At 37.2% G+C, this 20,328-nt stretch overlaps 1 protein-coding gene across 6 annotated transcripts in view; it reads left to right on the top strand.

The window, feature by feature from the left end:
* Nucleotides 1–20,328, top strand: part of TANC2 (tetratricopeptide repeat, ankyrin repeat and coiled-coil containing 2) — a 484,030-nt gene that overhangs the window by 171,166 nt on the left and 292,536 nt on the right. The window lies entirely within an intron of this gene.

Genomic DNA, 20,328 nt, shown 5'->3' with positions numbered 1-20,328 from the left:
TTGTTATTTCATTAACTGGAGTGTTTACTAATGGACTTTCTTAGTTTAAGAATTTTTTTAACAACACAGTGTGCAAATTATGATATTTATTGTCTTATTTTCCCAGTTGAGTTTAGACTAAATTAGAAATTTACCTTTGTTTACGTGTATTTTTAGATCATTTGGTAATTATCAACAAGATATATTGATTTTATCTACTGAATTTTCTTAAAAGACTCTTTGTTTTCTGGCTTTTAATTATTTTCTCCTTTTAGTTCCTCAGCTAACCATGGTAACTTAGAAATGTCTTGAAAGTAGGAACTTGGTTTTTCAAAATTAGGATATTTGTAGTGATCTTCAGCCACTTCAAAAAAGAAAAAGATATTTTCATTTAGTCTTATTCTTTCAATTATTTGTCTTCCTAAGTTGCTCTTATTGATTTATTGATTGATTGGAACAGAGTCGCCCAGGTTGGAGTACAGTGGTGCAGTGATGGCTTGCTGCGCCTTCACCTCCCAGGCTCAAGCCATCCTCCTCCCTCACCCTGTTGAGTAGCTGGGACTACAGGCATGTGCCACCATATGCAACTAATTTTTTTTTTTTTTTTTTGAGACAGAGTCTCACTCTGTCGCCCAGGCTGGAGTGCAGTGGCGCGAACTCGGCTCACTGCAAGCTCCGCCTCCCGGGTTCATGCCATTCTCCTGCCTCAGCCTCCTGAGTAGCTAGGACTACAGGCACCCGCCACCACGCCCGGCTAATTTTTGTATTTTTAGTAGAGACGGGGTTTCACCATGTTAGCCAGGGGTGGTCTCGATCTCCTGACCTCGTGATCCACCTGCCTCTGCCTCCCAAAGTGTTGGGATTACAGGCATGAGCCACCACGCCCGGCCCTCCAACTAATTTTTTTAAAACATTTTTGTTGAGATGAAGTCTCATGTTGCCCAGGCTGATCTCAAACTCTTGGGCTCAAGCAGTCCTCCCACCTTGGCTTCCCCGAGTGCTGGGATTACAGGTATGAGCTGTGGCTCCCAGTCTGAGTTGCTCTTCTGAAATGCACTTTATTTGGAAAATATGTACTTCAGTGATATGACTAGGTTATTTTAATTTACACAGTTAGCAAAAGAAGATTTTTGTTATTTTGTCATTATACCATTCAATTTCTATTCCTTCTTCCATTTTTGAGGCTTTGCCTATTTCTTTATACAAGTGAGTTTGCCCAATGTTTAGAAAGCCTTTAAATAGGGAGAATTAATGTGTTAAGGGATAATGAAAGGGTTAATCACTTATATTAACAGTTATATATGCCATTAATAACAAGATTTTGCTTCTATCATCTATAACGGATCAAATAAATATTCACATTTTAACTTGCTCTGCAAGTAAATAAAATAGGAATTTTAAAATTTATGTATATTTAATAATTGTGTACATTATAAGTTAATGCTTCTATATGACTATCCTCACACATGTATATATAGAAACTAAGGATTTTATATATCCATTATCTCTGAAACTATAATTTTTATTAACAGTAGCAAAGAGGCCGGGTGCCATGGCTCACACCTGTAATTACAGCACTTTGTGAGGCTGAGATGGGAAGATCCCTTGAGGCCAGGAGTTCAAGACTAGCCTGGGCAGCACAGGGAGACCCCATCTCTACAAATAATTTTTTTAAAAATTTAGCCAGGCATGATCGCACATGCCTGTGGTCCCAGCTACTTGGGAGGCTGAGGCAGGAGAATCACCTAAGCCTGGGGGGTTGAGGCTGCAGTGACCCGTGATCACTCCACTATCACTCCACTGCACTCCAGACCGAGTGACATAGTGAGACCCTGGGCAACAGAGCAAGACTCTGTCTCATAAAAAAAATATATTAATAACAAAGACTGGTTTAGGTATTTTTTAATGAGGTTAGTGTTTTTATTAGCAGATTTATTCATTTTCAAGTAATCTTTCTTGACCGTATCCTTTGGTTTTTTTTTTTATGTTTGGGGTTTTACCTATTATATATTCCTTAAAGATTGTATATTAACCTGTTTGTTTGTTTGTAAACTAGCTAATGTAAAATCCACTATAGACCTCCCTATTTTAAGAGATTCTGCAATAAGTCCTTTTATAATAATCCCTATTATGCTGATTTGGTGAATCTGTATGTATGTTAGGTTTTCTTAAAGGCCATCCAGTTTATTTCAGCATGTAAAAATTCAAGTTGCAGATTTAACTGGCAGTGTTCTGTGAAAAAAATAAGACTTAATGCTTGGATGATCATTTAGCCCCTCAATTTCAAACTAATTTGACATCTTCAGTCTTACTTTCTGAAATTCTTTAAAAAGTCTTTCCAAGGCCGGGTGGTGACTCATGTCTGTAATCCCACCACTTTGGGAGGCTGATGTGGGTGGATTGCTTGAGCTCAGGAGTTTGAGACCAGCCTGGGCAAATGGGGAAACCCTGTCTTTACAAAAAATACAAAAAATTAGCCAGGCATGGTGGTGCACACCTCTGGTCCCAGCTGCTTGGGAGGTTTAGGTAGGAGAATCACCTGAGGCTGGGAAGTTAAGGCTATAGTGAGCCATGATTGCTTCAGCACTCCAGCCTGGGTGACAGTATGAGACCTTGTCTCAAACAAACAAACAAAAACTATTCAATATTGTTCATATAACATACAACTGGGTAAAATCTTAGTTAATAGTAGATGTTGCTTTTTTGGGGGGAAGAAATGTGCTAGTGAATAGAATATAACAATTTCAAATGTAAACTCTTAGGTTTTTTCCCCTGGTTTTCATTAACTGAAACTTAAACATGTTATTCTAATAACACTTCTGAATATCTGGGAATTTGTTAGTAATAAGCTTTTATTAGAAAATAAGTACCTCATTTCTGTTAGAGTCTACATTAAGACATGAAGGACTCATATTGGTGATAAATTATTTTAACAGGGTCATTTCTAGTTATCCTAGGTATTTTTTCTCATGGGAATTAATGATAATATTTCAGTGATAAATGTGTTTTTTATCACTCCAACATTATATAAGAAAACATTTTTACCACTGTAAACTTTGCAGCTTAGGACAGGTTAACTTCTATGAGGTTTCTCTTCTATAAGATGAATGAAATAGTGTATTTTTGTAGTGTCATTGCAGGCATTAAGAAAAATATATAGATAAAGCATCTAGTATAGTACTTGACACAGGGGAAGCATTCTTTTAGTGAATCTTTGATACTTACTTTCCCCCCATTCCTCTCCATTGGCCTACATCAGTGCTTTTTGGACTTTTCTTTGGGAGTTCCTTTAGAGCAAAGGCATTACTTACCAAAGGGATCTGGGATGTAGCCTGAAGTGGTACCCAAAAGGAAACCTGGAAATTTCTTGTAAGTCTCATATTTCTTTAAAACAGTGTACATTCTACATGTATTTTTATTTTATAATAAAAATGTTTCCCAAAATAATCTTTAAGTAAAACTCACTCTTCAGGAAAACGTACCACATTTTCTCCTATAAATTTGCATACCCCAACATAATACTCCTCACCTATATGTATTCCCCAGTTGAAGACATACTACTTAGATCATCGGGTCTGGGTATCATTTTAAAAATAGAAATTATAATTAGCCAGGTGTGGTGGCATACATATGCTTGTAGTCCCAGCTACTTGGGAGGATCGCTTGAGCCCAGGAGTTCTAGGATGCAGTGAGCTGTGATTGTACCACTGCACTCTAGCCTGGGCAACAGAGTGAGACTTCATCTCTTGCGGGGGGAGAGGGGGAAGAGGGGGAGGGGAAGGTGCATACTTCCCTGGAGAAAGAGATTGAGAATCAAGAGGCAAGGATGAAAAACTCAATCTGGTTGAATTTGGAAGGCTTACTCAGTTCAAAAACGTGAGTAGTGGTTTGAAGTTGAGTTAAGCTATAGCGGGATGAGAAAGAAATATTTCATGTCGGAACTAGAGAAGAATGATGATAGAGAAACGGTTTAGCATTTTAAAGCCTGAGAAGTCCTACAATAAAGGGACCTTTTTAATTGTTTAATCTAGCATCTTTAAAACTTGACAACAGACACTTTATTTCTTACATGCCCCTGCAAAACCATGTGGAACAAGTAAGTGTTCCAGGGAGCATGCTTTAGGAAATAACTGACCAAAGAAAGTTATGTCATTTAGAAGGAAAGAAGAGTGGTTAACTGCACAAAATAAAGTATGAAAGAAATCATCTTAGCACTCCAGAAGATATGGAAACATGGCTGGGTCTAGTGGCTCATGCCTGTAATCCCAGCACTTTGGGAAGCCAAGGCAGGTGGATCACTTGAGGTCAGGAGTTTGAGACCAGCCTGGTCAACATGGTGAAACCCCGTCTCTATTAAAAATACAAAACTTAGCCAGGCATGGTGGTGCATGCCTGTAATCCCAGCTACTTGGGTGGCTGAGGCATGAGAATCACTTGAAACCTGGGAGGCAAAGGTTATAGTGAGCCGAGATCGCACCACTGTACTCCAGCCTGGGCGACAGAGTGAGACTCTATCTCAAAAAAGAAGCAAAACAAAAACAAAAACAGAAGATTATGGAAACATAATTTACTCAGATTCCCCAGATAAATTATACTTTGCTTTAATATTTTAAAGATGGGTGTGTTTTTTAAATGGGAGAAAATATTGTTTATTATGTAGACTGGAAAGTAAAATGATAAAGTGACTTAAGTAAAATCTCAGAAGCAAAAGTGTACAAAATGCATTCAAGCAGTAAATAAGTCAGTTTGCCTGGAACAGAGGTTTCATGAAGGATGCTCTGGAAGAGACAACTGGGACCAAAATGAGGAAGCCATTAGGGCAGTGGTAAGCTAACATGGTAGCCATGGAAAATGTATAAAGAGAAAAAGATTTTGGAGGAATAAGCAGATTGGTGACTGACCAGTTATAGAGTACAGCAATATGAAAGATCTGCCAAAGATGATTATACAATTTTAAGAAGAAAAATGATGGCTTTGCTAATAGGAAAAGCTTAGACAGATAGCTGATTTTAAGAGATTGATACACATTGAGTTCAAGGTGGTAGGAGGATATAAGAGGGGAAATGTGGGCCGGGTGCACTGGCTCACGCCTGTAATCCCAGCACTTTGGGAGGCTGAGGCGGGCGGATCACGAGGTCAGGAGATCAAGACCATACTGGCTGGCACGGTGGAATCCCGTCTCTACTAAAAATACAAAAAAAATTAGCCGGGTGTGATGGTGGGCGCCTATGGTCCCAGCTACTGGGGAGGCTGAGGCAGGAGAGTTGCTTGAACCCGGGAGGCGGAGCTTGCAGTGAGCCGAGATTGCGCCACTGCACTCCAGCCTGGGCGACAAGGCGAGATTCCGTCTCAAAAAAAAAAAAAAAAAAAGGAAATGTGTTTTCAGCACTTTGAAAATAAGTAAGGTTTTAAGCTGTAAATTTGGAAGTTATACCTGTAGAGAGTATAGTTAAAACCGTAGAGTAGGTAAAATCTTTTTTTTTTTTTTTTTTGAGATGGAGCCTTGTTCTGTCACTCAGGCTAGAGTCCAGTGGCGCTATCTCGGCTCACTGCAACCTCTGCCTCCTGAGTTCAAGCAGTTCTCTGCCTCAGCCTCCCGAGTAGCTGGGATTACAGGCGCCTGCCACCATGCCCAGCTATTTTTTTGCATTTTTAGCAGAGATGGGGTTTCACCATCTTGGCCAGGCTGGTCTTGAATGTCTGACCTCGGGATCCACCCGCCTTGGCCTCCCAAAGTGCTGGGATTACAGGCATGAGCCACAGCGCCCGGCTGTAAAGTCTCTTTAGGATGAGAATTGAACAAATAAAAGAGGTAGGAAGTAAATATTTCATAAGAATTTATGAGGAATTTTCATGTTTACTCATTTTGTCTTTTTGTTGGCACTTTGAATTATTATGGCCCTAATCTTATTTATGAAGAAAACAAGACCTAATCAGGCTAACCATGAAGAAATTAGACATAAGAGATCAGAGCTCCAACTTAGACCTCTCTCTAACTTCAGTATCTGTTCTCAGGGATCAAGAAGTAAATCTTTTTTTTTTTTTTTTTGAGACGGAGTCTTGCTCTGTCTCCCAGGCTGGAGTGCAGTGGCGCGATCTCGGCTCACTGCAAGCTCCGCCTCCCGGGTTCACGCCATTCTCCTGCCTCAGCCTCTCCGAGTAGCTGGGACTACAGACGCCCACCACCACGCCCGGCTAATTTTTTGTATTTTTTAGTAGAGACGGGGTTTCACCGTGGTCTCGATCTCCTGACCTCGTGATCCGCCCACCTCGGCCTCCCAAAGTGCTGCGATTACAAGCGTGAGCCACCGCGCCCGGCTGTAAATCTTAAGAAATATCCACTTAAGGGACCAAAAGAGAAAAACCCACATTAAAAAACAAATGAGATGAATAAGGAGCAGTATGAAAGATATTGAAGGAACCAAGATGGTGTAACTTTTGCTGGAAACTGAGGCTTGGAACCGTTTGAGTGACCATATAGGATCATGATTTTCTTGACATATGATTCTGCTTTTTGCTTTCCTGAACTGTAGTCCAAACACTTAGCTGCAGTGGTCTACATTTGGCAAATACTTGTATTCTGTTTCATTAAAGAGGAGAAAGAAAGAGAGAGGCTACATAAAACTGGTGGGAGAAGGAAGCATCTAATGAGAAACTTACAGTCAAATACACTTCTTAGAGTTCTAATTGCTTTTTGGTGTCTGTGATATATAGTCACATGTAGCAGGGATCCCCAAAGCTCAGGCTGCAGACCAGTACCAGTCCATGGCCTATTAGGAACTGGGCAGCACAGCAGGAGGTGAGCCTGCAGGCGAGCAAGCATTACTGCTTGAGCTCCGCCTCCTATCAGATCAGCAGAGGCACTAGATTCTCACAGGAGCATGAACCCTATTGTGAAATGCACATCTGAGGGATCTAGGTTGCTTGCCCGTTATGAGAATCTAATGCCTGATGATCTGAGGTGGAACAGTTTCATCTCAAACCATCCCCACCCCCAACAAAAATTGTCTTCCACAAAATGGGTCTCTGGTGCCCAAAAGATTGGGGACCACTGATACATAGGAGTCTTTAAGACTTTTAAAAATAAAATGTTTCTCTTTCTCCATTCAACATCCTTACTCCAGTAAATTTCTCATTAAGACAGCTGAAAGGATCCCTAAAGCAGTTAACTGTCTTACCTTAACTCCTGCAATATGATGTAATAGTTCAGATCCTGCACTTACTAGCAGTGTGACATTGGGCAAGTTGTATAACTTCTCTGTGCTTCAGTTTCCTCATCTGTGAAATGAGTATAACAACTCCCTTAGGATTTATAAGAATTAAAGGAATTTTTTTACAGGAAAAATGCTTACAACAGCCTCTAGTACATAGTAACTGTCCAATAATGATAGTTGATGATGATGCTGTCACTTAATGGCAACTGCATGATCCTATGTCTCTCTCTATACCTTTCTTTACTTTAAGGTCCTCTGTACTTTTCATTTTTTTCTTTGTTGAGAAGGGAAGCCGTTTTTTACCTTTACTAGGTAGGCTGAGTTTTTTAAGTGAGCAGACAGTAGTTACAACTTGAATCAGAAGGCTTAAATTTATATGACAATATAAATATGCCTGGATTTAGAAAACATCTTGCTGTCAAATGGATACTGGTGGTGTCCTCTCCTGATAACAGTAATATTGTAACCATTAATGTTCAGAGTATTTCATTGTGAGTTTATATTACTTCCCGTGGGAACTGGTTTCATATTCAGTCCAAAACACTTGATAAGTGTGTAGTTTGTCCTTCCTTGTTTTATTTAAAAGAACCCTTTACCAAAAAAGTATGATAAATATATTGTCACGTTGTTTTGATACAATGAGAAGCTTTGATATAATTGTGGTAAAATTATACATTCAGTACACAGCAGGCTTTTTCATCTTAGCATTTATTACAAATTTAAGTTTTAAATTAGTTAGCAATATAATGTAGCGTAAGCTTATCTAACATAGTTTGTGTACTCTGGAGCCACACTGCCTGGATTTGAATTCTGACTGACATGCCTTACTTCTGTGTCCTTGGGCAAGTAACTTAGCCTCTCTTTCCATCAGTTTCCTCATCTGCAAAAAGCAGGTAATGATAGTACCTACTACTTCCTAGGGTTATTATGAGGATTAAGTGATGAATGACTTTGAACAGTTTTGATCACAATAAGAGCTCAATTATTGCTGTTATTATTATTTAGTATTTGTGTAGTTTACGTCTTGTCTCCCTAAAAGGGAGAGACAGTATTTGTCCTTTTTATTATTATATCCTCAGTCTTTAGCACAATGCCTGGCATATAGTAGATGTTCAATAAATATTTACTGAATAAATCATTAAAACATCCTGTACTTACCTAGAGCTTCAATAATATTCTTAGCTTGAATGCCTTCAGCTAAGCAGGCCAAAGCAGATAACCCTATTATGATGTTAAGAGCCTTTACTCACTAAGGTTTTTTTTTTTTTTTTTTTTTTTTTTTTTGGGGGGGGGGGGGTTAGTTGTTGTTGTTGTTGTTGTTGTTGTTTGACAGAGTCTCCTTCTGTCGCCCAGGCTGGAGTGTAGTGGTGCAGTCTCGGCTCACTTGCAACCTCCGCCTCCTGGGTTCAAGCAATTCTCCTGCCCCAGCCTCCTAAGTAGCTGGAACTACAGGCGCATGCCACCACACCTGGCTATTTTTTTTTATTTTTTTAATAGAGATGGAGTTTCACTATGTTGGCCAGGCTGGTCTTGAATTCCTGACCTCAGGTGATCGGCCCGCCTCGGCCTCCCAAACAGTTGGGATTACAAGCATGAGCCACCATGCCCGACTCACTAAGGTTTTATTAAAGTGAGATCTTGAAAATTTGTGACTCACTGTTTTATTTATTGATCAGACTTGTGATGGTAAACACTTTTCAACTGAGGCTAGAAGTATGACACATGAGTCACGTTCCTTTCACCTCCCCGCCCTGCACTGATTCTTAGGACTCTGACAGTATTATATTGCCTAGAAAAGAAAGAAATAGCTCTCTTCATGCCAATTTTGACCTGTTTTTAAAGCTTATTACTGAAAGGTTATAATGTAAAAGGTCTGATATATAAGATACTCTTACCTAAGCCTGAGACTGAGGACATACTGCAGTTATGACTAAGTTTCTCATTTTTAAGTACCAAAAAAAGTTAGCTTGTCAACACTGCAATTAAAATTTGCTGTTTTTTCTTGTTATTACCACTGGGTATTCTCTGTTGTGTTTGGTAAGGGATTCTCCTTATTGTACTAAATGTCTAATATTTTCTGCTCTTCTCCATTCTGGGGATAAATCATTGCTTTAATGAACCATTTTTGTAGATATATTAATATCTAGTCTAGTTTAGACTTACTTTAAATGATATTTCATTTGTTTATACAATGTGACATTGAACTATGAGCTACCTCTTCTACTTCTAACTTAATTTCAATTTGACTTTAATTCTAATTGTATAATTTTTCCAGATTATGCCTTGGATTTTGAAAAGACATTTTTTATCAAGGTTCATCTGTCCAAAATAGTTTTATGTTTCTCTTATGCTTTTGACACTTTACTTCCCAAATCATTTATTATTGAGAAAATAGCTAGTAAAATGTCACAAAAATTGTATAGATTAGAGACTGAAATGTGACAAAGTAGAAATGATTTCGTTATGAAAATCTATTCATGCTTTTATTTCTTACTCCATCATGGTCCTTTCAGTTATGGGCACTGGCTCTCATTAGTCACTGTAAGAAACTGGCAGGATTTTATACTCTGCATTATTTCAAAATCTAAATATTGACAATTAGTGCCTTACAAGCATGGTGGCATATGAAAATATTGTTAGACTTCTCAGACCTTTCTCATTTTCTCATTTGCGTTTTGCATATTACCATGCCCTGCACACTGTGAGCTAACTCTACCAGTTAGAAGAGATTTGACTGACCTTCCCCTAATCACTTGCAGGATTAAAGTTTTCATTCCCTTTGTGACACCTACTGACTGTTGTCAGGACAAGATGTATATTAGAGGCCAGTAGGCTACCTTCTAATGCACCTAGGTACTTCTGTTATTCCTGTAGTGGCCTGTGCTTAATGAGAGGCAGTTAAGTTAATGCCCATTGTACTTGTTATTATGATAATATAATTAAATTACATATACATTAGATACGAATACAGAAAGAAAGCACCTGTAAAAGAGTTTCTAGGAAAATTATGTTAAAAGCTTTGGAAAAACTCAATATCAATAAAAGTAAGTTGCTAAAAAAATGGCTGTAACTGGATGACTAGTCAATAATAATTGTGCATTTTAAAATAACTAAAAGAACATAATTGGATTGTTTCTAACACATAGGATAAATGCTTGAGGCGATAGATACCCCATTTACCCTGATGTGATTATTACACATTATATGCCTGTATCAAAATAACTCATACACCCCACAAATGTATATGCCTACTGCATACCCCCAAAAATTAAAAATAAATTTTCAGTGAATTTGGGTGAAGGTATTTTAAAAATCTGTCTATACTTAGGTTGTCTAAGATTTTGTTTTATTTTGAAAAAATTGACTAGATTATACATTTTAGTGCAGTTTACACAAAAAAGAAAAGTTGGAACTCATATTCAAACAAGAAGCCTTGGCCTTACAGCAAGAGTTTGGTTAATAAATGTACATTTATATTTTAAGGAAAAGTATTTAATACACGTACCAACTTTTTCTTTGCTCATTTGCAACATTTTAGAAAAACCAATCCACTACTAGTCCCTATCGGTGTAGGATAAGAGGATTTCTTGTATATATTACCTTCATATTTTTCGGTGGCCCTGACCAAGTTTGGGAGAATCCTGAGAAAAACCACAAATTATTCTCAGGAGAATTTGTGGAATAGACCTATGAATTATGGTCTTGTCTGTATGTGACTTAGGTCAAAATTGTGTTGTGAGTGGAAATTTGTGTTTAGTAACATGTCATTCCTATCTGTTGAGCCTACTAAATGCCCTCTCAAACTAGACAGCTACGTGTAAAGAATCTTACGTTCTTCTTGGTTCAGTTGCATACTTAAGGACGGTTTATAGAAGTAGTTAAGTAGCCAGACTTTGTGGGGGTTTTTATTTGTTTTTTTGAGCCAGGGTCTCGCTCTGTCACCCAGGCTGGATGGCTCACACTGCAGCCACAATCTCCAGGGATCCTCCCACCTCAGCCTCCCAAATAGCTGGAACTACAGACGCGACACCATGTGTCCAGCTGATTTTTTTTTTATTTTAATTTTTGTAGAGATGAGGTCTCACTGTGCTGCCCAGTCTGGTATTGAACTCCAGTCTGGTGGTAAACTCCTGGGCCCAAGCAGACCTCCTGCCTCGGCCTCCCAAAGTGCTGGGAATACAGGCACCATGCCCAGCAGTACCTAGACTTTGTAGTAAGACATAGAAGGTTCAGGTTCCAGCATTACCACTTATTAGCTGTGTGAGTTTTTTTACATGTTATTCACATTTTTCAAGTTTCAAATTCCTCTCTTATAAAATGTGCATAACAAGAGTAGCTACCTCATAAGAATGTTACGAAGATGAACAGTGTATGTCAAGTGCTTAGCAATGTACTTAACTCCTGAGGTCAGGAGTTTAAGACCAGCCTGGCCAACATGGTGAAACCCCATCTCTACTAAAAATACTAAAAATACAAAAATTAGCTGGGCGTGGTTGTGCACACCTGTAGTCCCAGATACTTGGGAGGCTGAACATAAGTAGCTGTACATAAGAACAACTATGAGCAAGAAAGTTAGCTTCATATCTGTAGTATTTTACCTGTTGTAATGATGAGTCCAATTAGATTAGAAAAATAAATTATAATCACCACCTTATATTTTCTTTATAGTAATCTTATATATCTATACAGTTATAAAATAAGAAATTGTGTGCATATGATGAGCACTGAATATTACATCATCTGTGTATGCTCATAGTTAGACATTCAAAACTTTTAAGTGATCTTTATTAATAATGTAATAATTTTGAAAACTTATCTGGAAGTATGTGATAGATTTACTAAAGTACACATATGGACAGAAACACATAAGAATAACTGTGAGCAAGAAAGTTGGCTTCATAGCTACAGTATTTTACCTGTTTTAATGATGAGTCTGATTAGATTAAAAAAATTATAATCACCACCTTTTCTTTATAGTAATCTTATAGATCTATACAGTTATAAAATAAGAAAGCTGGGAAGGCTATTTATATTTCCTCTCCAGTATCCAACTTAATTGTTTCTCTCATCTTAATCGTTTTTGTTATTTAGGTAGCACAATAACACAATTTACTTGGCCAGCTCAGTGGCTCACACCTGTAATCCCAGCACTTTATGAGGCTGAGCCGGGCGGATCACCTGAGGTCAGGAGTTTAAGACCAGCCTGGCCAACGTGGTGAAACCCCATCTCTACTAAAAATACAAAAATTAGCTGGGCTTGGCGATGCACACCTGTAGTCCCAGCTACTTGGGAGGCTGAGGCAGGAGAATCGCTTGAACCTGGAAGACAGAGGTTGCAGTGAGCCAAGATTGCACCACTGCACTCCAGCCTGGGTGACAGAGTGAGACTCCATCTCACAAAAAAAAAAAAAAAAATTTAAAAACCCAATTTACGATCTTTTATTTGCTATTTTGTTAATTCCTAATAGGAGTTAGTGTTGACAATCACTTTATCTGTTAGTTTACTGCGTATTTATGTTTCAAGGGGCATAGTCTAACCTAAACTTTATTATAATTGAATCTGTACAATAAAGAATTTTATTATGGTTATTACTGCTACACAATTATACATATCCTTTATTAAGGGCAAAGTAGTTTATTCTGCTTTGAGGCTCCCCTGAGAATTTAAAGCTCTGATTCAGTAAATTTAGTAAACACTAAATTTAGAGCTGCCTGTGGTAATATACATACCTTTACTGCATCTTACCTTGATATGCAAAGACACCACTAAAATCCCTGGATAATAAACATTTTGTTTTTCAAGAATCCAAAAACAAAGCACATTAACTTTATTCCTTCAGAGTTGTGGGAAAGTGAATTTAGCAGAGTTTATAAGAGTCAACCAGCATCAGTGAAGATTCAGGGAGCTGAAACTGAGAAACATGAGGCAGATCACAAAACTGAAAACACTGCATGAAACACAGGAAAGGTTTTTCAAGAATTGTGTCTAAATAGAGTTTACCTAAAAGAGAATAGCTCTAAGCAAATTACTGTGGCCTATGCTGTAGTATAACAACAGAAATATTAGACTGATTCTCCACCACAGTTTTTAAGTTCACAGCACAGTTTCATAAAGTAAAATATTTAATGGCAAGAAGAATGTAATTACTGTTACATCAGTATGCAAACTAAAATAAACCTAATCATAATTAAATCTAGACTTTAAAAATTGTCATGTAGAAAGTCTGAGGGTCTACTGCTGCAGATGTAAAATAAAAGCTGGTCTGGGCAAAGAAAGAGGTCGGGATCACTTGTTGGTTGATCATGTTGGTTTCTTTCTGAACAATCCCATTCCACTCCCAGAAAAAAAGGGAAGGGGAGGATAAAACATGTATTTCTTACCAAACATCACATTGTTATTACTGATTAAAACAATTACTTTGTTTTTTTTTTTCTACATTACACCAGTTGCCTAGGTTGGAATGTAAATTTGCTTTCATCACAAGACTGATCCAAATATCCAGTATTAATGGATATTTAAGTAAACGTAACCAACTTTCAAGTTTGAAAGTAATATCATTTCATATTATCATTTAAAGGACTTGTTAAAACACAGATTGCTATGCCCCACCCTCAGAGTTTCTGACACGGTCATTTTAGCCATTTAGTCATGGAGCCTGAGAACCTGCACTTTGAACAAGTTTCCAGGTGATGCTGGTCCATAGGCCACACCATAAGACTCACCAGCCTACATGAGCTCCAGGGTTCCATCAAGATTTGAAAGCTATTGAATACAGAAGCAGAACCTCCTCAATAGGATTTTGAGATTTTTGTCTTTCATAAACACTGAAACTTTCTGAAGTTATTGGTTTCTAGCCATGGAAATATTTATGCATTGGAGTGCATACATTCAGCTTAAATCTAGCTTTAGTGCCCAATCTTATAAAAACTTTGGTTTTATTGTTTTCCTCCTTACCATTTGTTGTTCCAGGCTTTAGGTAATTCTGTTTTTCTCTTTACCATACAGTGTTACATTAGTAAAATGACAGAAATCACAAGGAAGATATATCGATTTCTTTCTTTTGAGATTTGCTTTTTAGCTTCCATTCCTCTTTACAATATTTTGCAGCACTGCTTCTACCTCTATCCTACTACTAGGATTTTTTTTTTCAAATCTTAAACAAAATAATGTGATGAATTGAGCAATATATTTTATTTAGTTTAAAAACCAGAGGTGGCAAGAGATTTATGAAAACCCAACAAAGAAAGACCTCTGAGCCAAATGAGCATCTACTTTTTAAGTATTTATAGAACACCCTCTTACTACCATACAACCAAGAAGAGTAAGACAAACAGTATCTCATGCCTTTGTGTATTTAAGGAAAGGCAGAATAAAAATTGCTGCTTCTACCCCTAAATCAAAGCCTTCTCTGGCAGAATGGTAGTTCTGTCCCTCCAGCTAGCTCTCTTTTTTCATGGTTTACTTTCCACCAGAGCTTTCTATACCCTGTTTGTCTCAGGAATTAATCATCTTCTTATCTTCCCTCTTCTCTCCTAGCCAGATTATACCAGGGTTTTAGGGAGATTGAAAAGCAACTTGTCCTCTTACAAATAATAGAAATTTCTTGACAAATATTCTAAGGTCAGAGAAATATGATTCTTTACTCAGGGTTAGAATTACTAAGTATTCTCTGTTGTGATTTAGTAGCAACTGCACATTCCAGCAACAAGCCAGAAAGCTACTGGCCTTCATACTTAATCCTTGAAAATGCCTCAATAGTCGTTTTAGTCTGTGAGACAAAGACTTACTTTGTTTTTAATTTATCCTTACAGAATTGTGTTACTGTACTGACACAATGTTCACATATACGCAAATAGTAGCAGGGTTTTTTTGGTTTTTTTTTTTTGTTGAGATGGATGGTCGCTCTGTCTCCCAGGCTGGAGGGCAGTGGCGCAATCTCGGCTCACTGCAACCTCTGCCTTCTGGGTTCAAGCGATTCTCCTGCCTCAGTCTCCCAAGCAGCTGGGATTACAGGTGTGTGCCACCACACCTGGCTAATTTTTGTATTTTTAGTAGAGACCGGGTTTCACCATATTGGCCAGGCTGGTCTGGAACTTCTGATCTCATGATCCACCCGCCTCGGCCTCCCACAGTGCTGGGATTACAGGCGTGAGCCACCGCGCCTGGCCAGTAGTTTTTTACTTCCCACATTGATTGACTAGGATCTTCTTCAGCTTACTATACTGAAGTTTTGAAAAAAAAAAAAAAAAATGGAATAACCTTCCATAATTCTTTTTTTTTCTTTGTTAATGCTAGATCTTTTGGGTCTGCCATGGAGAACTCAATTTGGAATTGTCAGTAAATGATGGCTCACTGTTATATACTTGCTTCCAATCCAAGTCTGTTTCTCCCTCAGTTCTTTATTATGTATAAAACTATGTTTTCAAGGAATTTATGTAATTTTACCTAGTCAGCATATTTTCAGCCATTATTGACAGCTAATGCAAAATGGAAAACAGCAGCGTGAGTGCATTGTGTATTATTCTCAAAACACTATTCTGAGATGATTTTCCTAAAGCCCCTGACTTAAAAGAGTTTATAATCTAGTAGAGTTTGATGATTCCTACACATAGAATGGGTAGAATTTATACTGCAAATTTATAAAACCAGAACCATAAATCCAGTATTATATAACTTAGCATGATTTTAAATCATAGTTGGTAAAATATTCAAAAAGGAACTGGTTTCTAGCATTCACATAAACACCTCTTATCCAACATATTATACTTTTCCCTGTCAAACATACAAGAGCACTTGTACTAGTATCCTGTTATAATATGTATTCCACTCAAGGGAGTAACTTTCATCTATTAAATAGCAGTTATCCTTCTTGTGGGAAGAGGTGGGGAAAGGGACAGACATAACTGAGGTAAGAAGCATGAGTAAATTACTTGTAATTTTTCATCCACTCTAGATGCCAAACATTCTGACCAACTTCTTATAATTTCGTTGGTATGTCTCCATGTTCTTCTATTGCTTGTCATATCACCACCCCCACCATCATGGTCATTATATACTAATAACACCTAGTATTGAGCACATGATATATGCAAGGCACTATGCTAATTTTACAGAAATACCTTCATTTAAATCTTTAACCTTGAGAAGGGAGTGGCATATTATTATAATAACTACATAGGCCACTTAGCTTAAAGATGTATACAGAGCAGCTGTTGTGTACACTATCACTAAATCATGAATCCAAGATCCATATTTTAGTTTCTGTTCCAGGGTAACTTGGTCTGTGGCCTTGAGTAATGCATTATACTTCAGCTATTTCCAAAGAAAAATAAATACTAATTCTTTTTTAGTGTTATCTATATTTTACCATATAAATTTAATTATCAGAACAACTCAGATTATGGCTCACATTTTAAAGACAAGGGATCCAAGCTTGGAAAAGTTAAATAATTTGTTGAAGACTACATGATAGGCTATGTAGCACAAGTCTTGCTTAAAAGCCCCTCCATTCAGTTACTGTGTTTTTTACTTTATCCTATAATTTCTTTTATCATACTCCACATAAATAAGAGAAGATAATACATATGTAATACTTCTATCTTGAAAGATGCTGGAAAAGATTTTTTTTCCTCCAATTTAGGGGGCATACTAACAATTTTGACAACACAAGAACATCTAGCCTGTTACTGTGGCCCACACCTAGCAGTTTGGGAGGCCGAGGCAGGAGGAGTGCTTGAGGCCAGGAGTTCGAGACCAGCCTGGGCAACATAATGAGATCCATCTCTACAAAAAATTTAAACATTAGCTGGGTCCACGTGGTAGCATGCACCTGTGGTCCCAGCTACTTGGGAGGCTGAGATGGGAGGATTACTTGAGCCCAGGAGGTCAAGACTGCAGTGAGCCATGCTTGTGCCACTGCACCAGCCTGGGCAACAGAGTGAGACTCTAGCTAAAAATAAAAAACAAAAAAACCCCCAAAACCAAGTACATCTTGCTTCATACCTTACAGTCATATCACTATCTGTTATGTACTGTTGCATAGATTGCATTTGTAAATATGTTATGTAAGTTGAATATGTAAAATTATTTTGAGATATTTGTTGAGAACATGAGAGTTACTCAACAAAGAAAGACAGTGCTAATATTCATCTTAATATAGTGATGCAACTCATAAAATGTTGATCAGTGAATTTCCTCCCACTTTTAGGTTCTCAATATTCCTTTCAAAAGCCATACATTTGAAAGAGAAGTCATCAATCACTTTTAGCTTTTTTTTTGTTGACAGTAATATTTTATACAAAATTTAAAAATAGGAAGGCCATATATTACAAAATTTTAACAGAGATAGGATTTCTGGTAAATTTTATTTACACGATTTTCTCTTATATGTTTTATTTTTCCTATGATGAACCATGTTTATATACTATCTTAAATTTTAATGGAGTTATTCATCATAGCTACTTTAAAACTCAGAAGTTGGTCTGACAAATAGTTAGAATTGCTCGTATCAGTAAACCAGTAATCACATATCAGCTGATATATCCAAACTTTGAAATAACTCCTTTTTATATTGTCAGAAACCTAGTGCTCTTTAGATGTACGGAAATGAAACCTAATAATGTTAAACTTATTGGCATTTGAGTATTGTGTTTCAGGTTAGCACATTTAAAAGGCTTTTCTGAGCTCAGATTATTGATTTGTATATGCAAAAATAATAAAATAGGTAATTGAAATTTACACTGCCTTATTTTATCGTATACACTGAGTTTTGCTATTCACTGCTGTAAAGAGATGTCATTTACAACAGTTGCAGGCCATAGTAATTTGCCTGTTTCCTTATAAGATAAAGATTTACAGATAAATGAAGATTTAAATCTCAACTTCTTCTTGAAATGAGAATTTCTTTAAGTTATTCAAAATCCTATTGAAGTAATGTCTGTAGGAATATCCTAAGTTATTGTCATTTTTTGAATAACTATCTCTTTGGATCAGTAAGTTGTCTCCATATTTATTGCTTCTATGTTCTATCTGTATATCAATGTGTCTGGTATATCCTTTCATGTGGCACAACATAATTGCATGAAAATAGAACTTATGTAGGAGGAACATACTTCTTCTGAGTTACCTTGGATACAGCTTGGAATCACCAGTTTTCTTAGGCCTTAAGTTCTAAATAGATGAAGGACATGAGCAAATCACTTATACCTCTATAAATACCTACACAAATGTAAACTAGTTAATTCATTCAACAAGTAATAGTACTTGCTCTGTGCCTGGCACTATTATAGGCAGTACTAAGGATATAGCAGTATATAAAACAGACAAAAGCTCTACCTTTTGTCAGCCACAGTCTGAATAATAAACATATAGAAAATGCAAGTTAAAATAACAATGAGAGGCTTCTTCCCACTATGATGAATTTACCAGTAACGGACTTGCCTTCCCACCGGAAACAACTGTTTTCAGACATTGGATAATTGACAGCATGGTAATGTGATCCCTGAGAGAAAGGGCGTGAGTTGAGGGTGACAAGAACTAGATGAATCCTGGCTTTCTGACACAAGGTATTCTGACTGTGGAGAACTCTAGCAGAGAATGACAGTCTTGCTGAATTGAGATCAGAGATTGAGGCGGCAAGGGCAACCAGAAGTTACAGAGTACTGGAGGACGGAGCTAATCCGAGACAACTGCAGAACTGCAGAGGGGTCCTTTTGCATCTTTAATACTGAGTTGCAGAGATGTGCAATGAGACTCCACGAGGCTAGAGAAAGAACTGAACAATTCCTAGAGTCCCAACAGGAATGGGAGATTTTTATTTTTTATTTTTTATTTTTTTTCATCCTGACCGGAAATATCTTGTTAAAAACCTGGAGCATTCAGTAGAGATCCAAGTAAGAACACACATTAATAGTAAGGCTAAACTAGCCTCAGAGTAAAAAATTACTCTGTACCTACCTAAATAGAGCTTAAAAACAAGTTCAAAAGGACAAAGTGATCCACAATTGACTTACCTGCTTTGGAGGGCCAGGAACCAGCTACTTGGCCTGACTGTTAAAAGTTAGGAATAAAGAGGATGTTGATTTCTTTTGTGTTGTATCCTTCAAATATCCCTCAATGTGGAAGGGCCAATACACAGCTAAAGTGTCTTTTCTTTTCAAATGTGTTTCCCTTGTAATTCTTCTTTGTTCTCAGTGTATTTTGTTGGATATCTTTTATAGAAAAGAATCCAGTCATTAAAGCTAGAAATTAAATGATTGTAGTCATTATAATGAAGATAGTTTATATAATCTGTTTGTTTCATGAAAGCCTCTCTGTGTTTCTCAGGTGACAAAGATTTGTTTTATCCATGAACGCTTTTTAAGACTCACTTTGTATAGTAAAACTCTTATTTGTAATGTCTGTCTTTGCTTTGATTCTCTATACTATTCAATTAACAAATAATGATTAACCAGCTATCATATGCCAGATACTATTCTAGGCATTGTAATATAAAGCATTATATTTGATGAAAAAAGTTTGGAAATAAATAAATTAATTTAGGTCGATCTTAGGTCTTGATGATGTATATTCAGCCCATTTGAAAGAAAGAAGGCTAAATTTAATACAGGATCTGCTACTTTATTAGCTCTGCATCTCATTTTTATGAGTGTCCAAGGTATTATATAGAGTATGGCAAAGAATACTATGTTTTTATAAAACCTATTCTCCATTTTTCCTGGGCATACAGGTAAACTGCATATAACTGCATATTCCAGCTTTCCTTGCACTTAAGTGTGTCATATGACTGAGCTTGAAGGAGGTATGATTGGAAACAATGTGTTCCAGTTCCAGACGTTTCACAAAGTTCAGAAACTTTACATGTGCAATTCTTCCCTTCCCCCTCCCACCCTCTGCATCTCTGGATGCAGAGAATCCAACAAAGAACTCTGGGGCTGTAAGATACTGTTGGAACTACATTATAGAAAGAAGCTTCCTACTGAATACGCATATTGAATGAGAAATCTATTGTATTGGGCTACTGAGATAAAGCTGTTTGTTTCAGCTCTTGGCCTACCCTGACTAATACAAGGAGAAAACATAATTGTACTGTAACTGTAGTGATATATCTATGTGAGAGGACCATAATTTTTATAA

This window comes from Nomascus leucogenys, chromosome 19 (assembly GCF_006542625.1).
Source record: "Nomascus leucogenys isolate Asia chromosome 19, Asia_NLE_v1, whole genome shotgun sequence".
NCBI classification, from domain to species: domain Eukaryota; kingdom Metazoa; phylum Chordata; class Mammalia; order Primates; family Hylobatidae; genus Nomascus; species Nomascus leucogenys.
This window is presented reverse-complemented; position numbering and strand designations above follow the sequence as displayed.